The following is a 7,482-nucleotide window of genomic DNA, read 5'->3' as shown; positions in this document are numbered from 1 at the left end:
TTTCTTGTTGATCGTCCGTTTCTTTCATGCAACTCCAATTTTCATGTGACCCACCACACCCTTCACAAGCCATAACCGAGACTGTTTTTGTCATTTCTAATTTTTTTATTTTTGAAGAAAGGGCCTCGATTTGGGCTTGTAAAGAGGTGCTTTCGTCGACCTTATGGGCGCCCGGGGCGATAGACTTATTTCCCCGGGGGGTGTGCCATTGAAAATTGGTTTGAGCAATTTCCTCAATCTGATTATATATTTCGTGTGGGCGTCGATTACCTAAAAGTCCCCCGGAGCTAGAATCAAGTGTCTGCCTAGTGTGTGGCAACAATCCATTGTAGAAAGTGGATACTTGTTGCCATATTGCGAGGCCGTGATGGGGACACTTGCGTAATAGCTCCTTGAACCTTTCCCACGTTTCATATAAGGATTCCCCGTCCTCTTGTGAGTATGTATTAATTTCAGCCATTAATTTAGCAGTTTTAGAAGGAGGGAAATACTTATATAGAAACTTTTGGGCTAGTTCATCCCAGGTGTTTACCGTTCCAGCTGGGAGGGTGTTGAGCCAAGCTTTCGCTCGGTCTTTTAGCGAGAATGGAAACATACGGAGGCGGATGGCGTCGTTTGATGCTCCATTGATCCGAAAGGTATCACAGATTTCTAAGAAATTAGTTATATGTAGATGAGGATCCTCGTCCGCAAGCCCGTGGAAGGTTGCGGAGTTTTGGAGCATTTGTATCAAATGCGGTCGAAGTTCGAAGTTATTAGCTTCGACATTCGGAGCATTGATAGCGGCGCCTAGATTACCTACGGTGGGCCGTAGATAGTCCATAAGGGTACGTTGGTCCGCCATTGGGGGTGGATCACCCGAAACCTTCTCTTGGTTTTTGGCTTTTAACCTTTTTCTGAGAAAGCGTTCGGGTTCTTCTAGCGGTTCCTTTATGTCTTTATTGGAACTGGAGCTCATACACTACGCGAGGATGGTGTCAGGTTCCAAGTCCTGCAATAAAAACAGAAAAGAATGTCGGTCAGAAGGTTCACCACAGCCCCGTGTTGAGCGAACACTGCCCCGTGGTCGGAATTACAGTGATTGTTTTTCAGATCCCAGTTACTGGAAGTTGGACACGGCCCCGTGTTGCACCGACACGGCCCCGTGGTCAGCCTTCGGTAACTTGAAAAACAAAAACTGCCAGTAACGTTGCTGAGCACGGCCCGTGTCCGACTAGGCACGGCCCCGTGCTGAGCTCTGCAGAAGCTGAAAAATCTAAAAAAAATCCTAAAAAATTAAAGAAAAATAAAAATATGATTAGGCCGTTGATTCCTAACTTTCTTAAAATCCTTGTGTCCCCGGCAACGGCGCCAAAAACTTGATGCGTGTGTAGTGTAATATTATTTTTGATGTATATTTAAGCCCTTTTTACACTTTTAGCCAAGTTTTAAATTTATAAAACACGATATTCACTAACACTAAACACACATATGGGCAAGTGCACCCATCGTGGACGTAGTATAGTGTTGGTAAGATACCGAGGTCGTCCAAGGACACAAGAGCTTTTAATACCGGTTTATCCTCAACGTCTAATCAAATCAAAAGGTTAGAAAAATGTTTTAAACTAAGAAAAATAAAATCTAACTAAGTGCTGAAAATAAAAATAAAATAAAAACAGATAGACAAGATGAATCACTTGGATCCGACACGTGTATTAGTATAACCTTTGATTATTTTCGCACTTTTGCACTTGTTTAAGAGATTATCTTAGTTATTGTAGTAGGCCCCTCTTTTGAAGGCGACGTTACCCTCAACCCAGTAGTTTGAGTCAGCAAGGATACAATCCTAAAGGGTCGGATTATTGAAAGATAATGAATTAAGTTATTAATGCAAATTGTGGTAGGCCCCGCTTTTGGCGGTGACGTTACCCTCGGCTAAGTAGTCTGAGTCAGCAGGGATACAGTCCTAAATAGCCGGGTTATAGTATTAATAGTAGTTAACTTATGAGGGGGTCAAAGAGTTTGGATCCCCGCCATCCAATACCTATGGGCATTGAAGGAGATCCTACTAAATTTGACCCAGGTCCCAAGCAGGACCTCTAAACGCTGAACAAGGGCAAGACCCTTACCAAACCGTTCCCTTAACCCCCGACCAGGTAGCCAACATACCTCCATATAGACCGTGGAGATATGAATGGTGAAAATCTTTTATTTTATATAGACAGTAAAATAATGCCAAGACACCACGGACAAACGATAAGGAAAGATCACCTTCAACATAAGTAACTAGTTATTAAAGTCATTAATACAAAACCAAATAAAAAGTGCAAAAGATTAAAAATAAAAAGTATTATACTAAACACTTGTCTTCACCAAGTGATGTAAGAGACTTAGGCAAACATGGCCTTGATTGTCAAGAACTCTTACGATCAATCTTGGATCCCGAGACGACTCACACACTCTATGATGGACAATGGATGATGGTGGTGGATGATGGTGTTATGGTGGTGGTGGGTGGTGGATGAAGTGTGAGAGAGGTGGTGTGCCAAGGGATGAGAGAGAATGAAACCAAGCTCCTCTATTTATAGGCTGAACAGAACGCTGGACACGGCCCCGTGTCCGCTGGACACGGCCCCGTGCCCGTCTGACATTCTCTCTCTTCATTAATTGTAATTGCGAATTACAATTAATGCACCTGCTGTACTTTCACCACGCCCCCGTGCCCGCTGGACACGGCCCCGTGGTGGGCAATGGAAGCTTCTACTGGTTTGTCTTTTCTGCTGCTTCCTGGGCACGCCCCCGTGTTCGCTGGACACGGGGCGTGTTCAGACTCTGTTTCTTCTCCTTTGCCTTGGGAGGTGCCGTTGAGGGTCCGGGCAGTCCACTTTTGTTCCTTTTCTTGTATTTATGGTAGAATTAGCTGTCTTTTTGCTTATTTTGTGATTTTGAGCTCATTTCATCCTGAAAATACAAAAGGAAGACAAAAACACTCTTTTTCCAACATTAGTACTTAAAAAGGGTTAGTTTTATGCCTTAATTGATGTGATTTATATGTTGCATTTTACACACATCACAAACGTATTGTGATTATTACATACTTATGTGCTTGGTGATATAATATGGAACTTGTGAAAGACTTAACTATTTTAAACTGTAAAATAGCCCGACGAAACAAGATTGTTTCGCCATGAACACATCCGACGAAACAAGTACGTTTCGCCGTAGATCATCACGACGAAACAGGATCTGTTTCGTCATCCCAATCTCGAAGAAACAAGTTGTTTCGCCGAGCCCAGTCTCACCGAAGCCCATTAAAGGCCCAACATGTAACGACGGGTATTTGTTGCGTGAAACTGCCACACTCGACATTCTTTGGCAAATAAGAAAAACCCTAGAGCTCCCTTTTCTCTGTTGACGGCAATCTCGTGTCCCCGAAGCCCGAATCGATCTAGTTGTTATTCCATTCATCGCGGTTAGTGGTTAACCTTTGTGTGATTGTTTGATTGTACCATCGTTTACTGTTCTTGCTTGGAATCTCTATGTTAAATAATGGTTGTGTTCATGATTGATTTAGGAATTAGCAATAATAGAATCTATTGTCTGTTGCGGATTCATGTGTCGGATTAGATTTCTTGTTGTTAAATCAGTATGTAAATTAGGGTTTAGGTTTATGATTTCAATTGTCTATGCCATTGTTCATGAATGGTGCTAACATGATTCTGAATGAGGAAATTGGGATGTGATATTCGTATGCTAGATTGTCCAAATGTTTACAGATGATTATGCTATGATATGTTAATACATGAAATCGATGAATTGTTGAAAGACTGTATGATTTTCGTATGTTGATGACGGCTGTTAGGGTTTCTATATGATTTCATAACTGATACATGTTGACGTAACAGACTTGTTGACGAAACGCATAATCCGACGAAACGATTACGACGAAACAAAGTTATGTTTCGTCGAGGTCAGTCGCGACAAAACGGAACGTGTTTCGTCGAGGGATATCACGACGAAACCAAGTTGTTTCGTCGAAGGGAGAACACGGCGAAACAAGGGTGTTTCGCCGAAGGGATAATTTGCACAGTGACTTTATTTAACTCTGTTAAGAGTTAACCTAGTTAGTTAACTGCCGTTAAATGTTGTGTATGACTTGTATGATGACGAATACGTGCGATGTGCTACTCGGTGTTTGTTGATGCATTGTCTACTGTGACTATACTTATGTGCGAACTTCGTGAATACAAACTGATTACGTACACATGTGTACTATAGGACTTGACTGATTACTTGTTTGCACATACGTAGCATACCGAGCAAAACCAAGGTGAGTTCACACTCTTACTAAGGCATGGGATTCCCGGGGTAGGGAATGGGATTGGTTGATGGATTGTACTTAGATGATTATGGGAATTACGTAAACTGACCTCTTTTGGGAAAGGTCACTTATGGATACTACTAGACTAGTGATACCTGGGGAAACCCCCCACTACTCTTCGCACACATGCCTGTAATGGTCGCGATACTGATACTGTTTCTTCGCACACATGCCTGGAATGGCCACGATACTTATACTAATCTTCGCACACATGCCTGGAGGGCCGCGATACAAGTAAACTAGTCTACAATACATGGGAAACCCCCACTAATCTTCGCACACATGCCTGGAGGGCCGCGGTGTAATTAATAACGATACACGGGTTACTAAACAAACGAACGATTTATGAAATGAACACTATTACTAAACAACCCACTGTGAACTCGCTCAACTAGTTGTTGGCTCTCTGTTACATGCCTTGCAGGTCGTTAGGTACTTATGGAGCTTGCACTGGGAGGCGCGGTCGTTGTGGACAAGGATCGTGACTACTTTGTAAAACATTATGACATTTTGTGTTGATACTTATGAATTGGGTTTTCTCTTATGCTTCCGCTAAACATTGATATTATATTTACGTTTTAAACACCTTTCATATTGGTTTGGTTGACATACAATTATTTTTACTTCTTACTTACATGTTCAATATGATTGGTGGCTTGATCCTGGTCCATCACGCCTCCAAGCGGTGATACTCCGCGTGTGGATTTTGGGGGTGTGACACCGACGACCATTGAAGATCCGAAGAAAGACCCGACGATCGTTGAAGATCCGACCAAAGACCCGACCCGCGTTGTAGAGCAGACCATCGTTTGATTTCTGCTGCCGAACTACCACGTTGCCCGTTGACTGACAATGGATCCAAATTACTACGGTTTCCCACCAATGGGTCGTTAATAGCACATGCCACCTGATCACGTCATGCAAGACGTTGGAGAAATTCTTGTCCCATGTGTAGCGTTGATACTTATGTCTTTTCTTTCCTTTATTATAGTGTTTTAGTATTTTAGTATATTTACTATTGTTTTTTTTTTTGTTTCATTTGTTACTTTACAAGGCCAAAAAGATCAAAGTTCGCCAAAAATAGAATATAGTAAAGACTTTGAACGAAAGAATGACGGCACCTATTGAATCCCAGATTAGGCGGACATGTTTTGGGCCTTTTTTGGATATTAAGTGTGTTATGTGTGATAGTCTACTCTTACTCGGTGTTGCACAATTACAAGTGCATACACCTACACCCAAATTAGGGATTACATATCGCCTAGGCCAAGAAATTTTAATGTTTACCCCGAAACAATTTTGTCTAATAACAGGGTTAAGGTTTGGGTCCACTAACTAGAACCCGATTGACCACCCTGACTCATTTAAAAACCGACATTTCCTGGGCCGTTAACGTATTGCTTTCAAACGAAAAAGAGATATGTTTGAATGTCCGATGCGATATAGTGACGAAGATTGCACAAGGATATGTCTACTGATGCTTTTGGGTCAAGGGTTTTTAGGGTTGCAGGATTCAAATGCAATCGATGTTAAACTGTTACACCTGGTGGATAATATGAATGACTTTAACCAATATCTATGGGGTAATTATTTTTGGGAGAGCACGTATACGAACGTGTATGATATGCATGTTCGTCAAAAGGAAGACACGAAGGGTTTTTTGTTAGATGGATTTGTTTGGCCCTTTAAGGTACCTGGGAAATCGTATATATATTTTATATTTTAAGTGTAATGTTCGTTTTAATTTGTATACTAATACCTGTTAAATATGTTAATGCATTTACAGATGTGGATTCTAGAGGTATTTCTGGAATTCAAACGAAGGAGGGGGTATTTCAATGCTCAGACCATTCCGAGATTTTTAGGATGGAAAGAAGGACAAAAGCTGATGAAGGGTAGTGTTGATGGCATCTTAGCGAATGCAATAAAGGTAAATTGCTATTTTATAAAATTTTATAATTTTAAAAAATTATATTTATAAAAAATTATAAAAACAGATAAAATTATAAAAATATAAAATAAAAACTGTTAACAGTATAAAATTAAAAAATTATAAAAATAAATTTTCCTACCGTTAACAGTTTCAACCTTTATTACTTTCGAATTATAATTTTATAAATTATAAAATTTAAAAAACAAATTCAACGTTTTAACAGTTTCAACCTTTATTAGTTTTTAACATTTTTTTTGTAAAATGTTTGGTTTTAATCTGATAGAGACGTGAATATAAACCGCTAAACTTCATACTACCAACTATGTTTGAGGCCGAGACAGAGTGGTACATTTCAAGCTCGGATTATTTGGACCTTGAACGTCAAATTTATAATCCTGCTATGGCGACTGAATTACCCCCTCCAATTCAACATCCAATCGGCCCGAGTCAAAACTGCGGCCAACCACTGAAGGACTACATTGCCAACTTGTTCGAAAATGATGAAGTACCGGTTCAGGTGGCTCAAACGCACGAATTTACACCTGAAATACCGGTTCAGACGCATGATATTCCGTTAAAGACGGCTGACTTGCAACGGGATGTTGGTCCCGGTCAGTTTTCATCGGGATTTTATTCTAAAGAGCAGCTTGCCTCTAAATTTCAGTCAATGATGTTCTCAAACAACCGGGCGTTGACTGACATGCTCAAGTCAGAGTTGTTGCAAACTTTTCGTATGGCTCCTGTTAATACTCCAAGCTACATACGAACACCGATGGAACAATCGCAAAAAGAATATGACAATGTATTCATTCAAAAATCCCGTTTATTTGGTTATAAAAATCTAAAAAATAAATTTATTTAAAAATGTTTCTAACATTTTTAAAAAATTTGTAGGCGGCAGCTGATTTCTATTTTAACTTCGATAAGGATGTGTATCATGTGTCTGCAAATCTCGAAAATGTTACGGAAGAAGCCGTAAGTTTGGCCTGCGTATATGTTTATTTTAGTTATCCATGTACGTTTTGTTAATGTACCTCTTAAATAATGTTATTGTAGAATGAGGATCCGGAGATGACGAAACTGAGGCGGTCCGAAAGGCTTGTGAAGCCCGCTAAGGCTATGCTATCACCATTTGTAGTTTACAGAAACCTCAAGCGGAAGCAAAAAAAAGATAGCAAATGATGAAGAT

At 40.3% G+C, this 7,482-nt stretch overlaps 1 non-coding gene across 1 annotated transcript; it reads left to right on the top strand.

Moving 5' to 3' along the window:
* Positions 1 to 359: 359 nt before the first annotated feature.
* LOC118484544 lies at positions 360 to 466 on the top strand. The gene has a single exon (XR_004873654.1). It is a non-coding gene; the product is annotated as a small nucleolar RNA R71 (small nucleolar RNA).
* Positions 467 to 7,482: the final 7,016 nt, after the last annotated feature.

This window comes from Helianthus annuus, chromosome 11, assembly GCF_002127325.2.
Source record: "Helianthus annuus cultivar XRQ/B chromosome 11, HanXRQr2.0-SUNRISE, whole genome shotgun sequence".
Taxonomy (NCBI): domain Eukaryota; kingdom Viridiplantae; phylum Streptophyta; class Magnoliopsida; order Asterales; family Asteraceae; genus Helianthus; species Helianthus annuus.
Note: the sequence above shows the minus strand (reverse complement) of the source record. Positions and strands in the feature narration are given on the sequence as shown.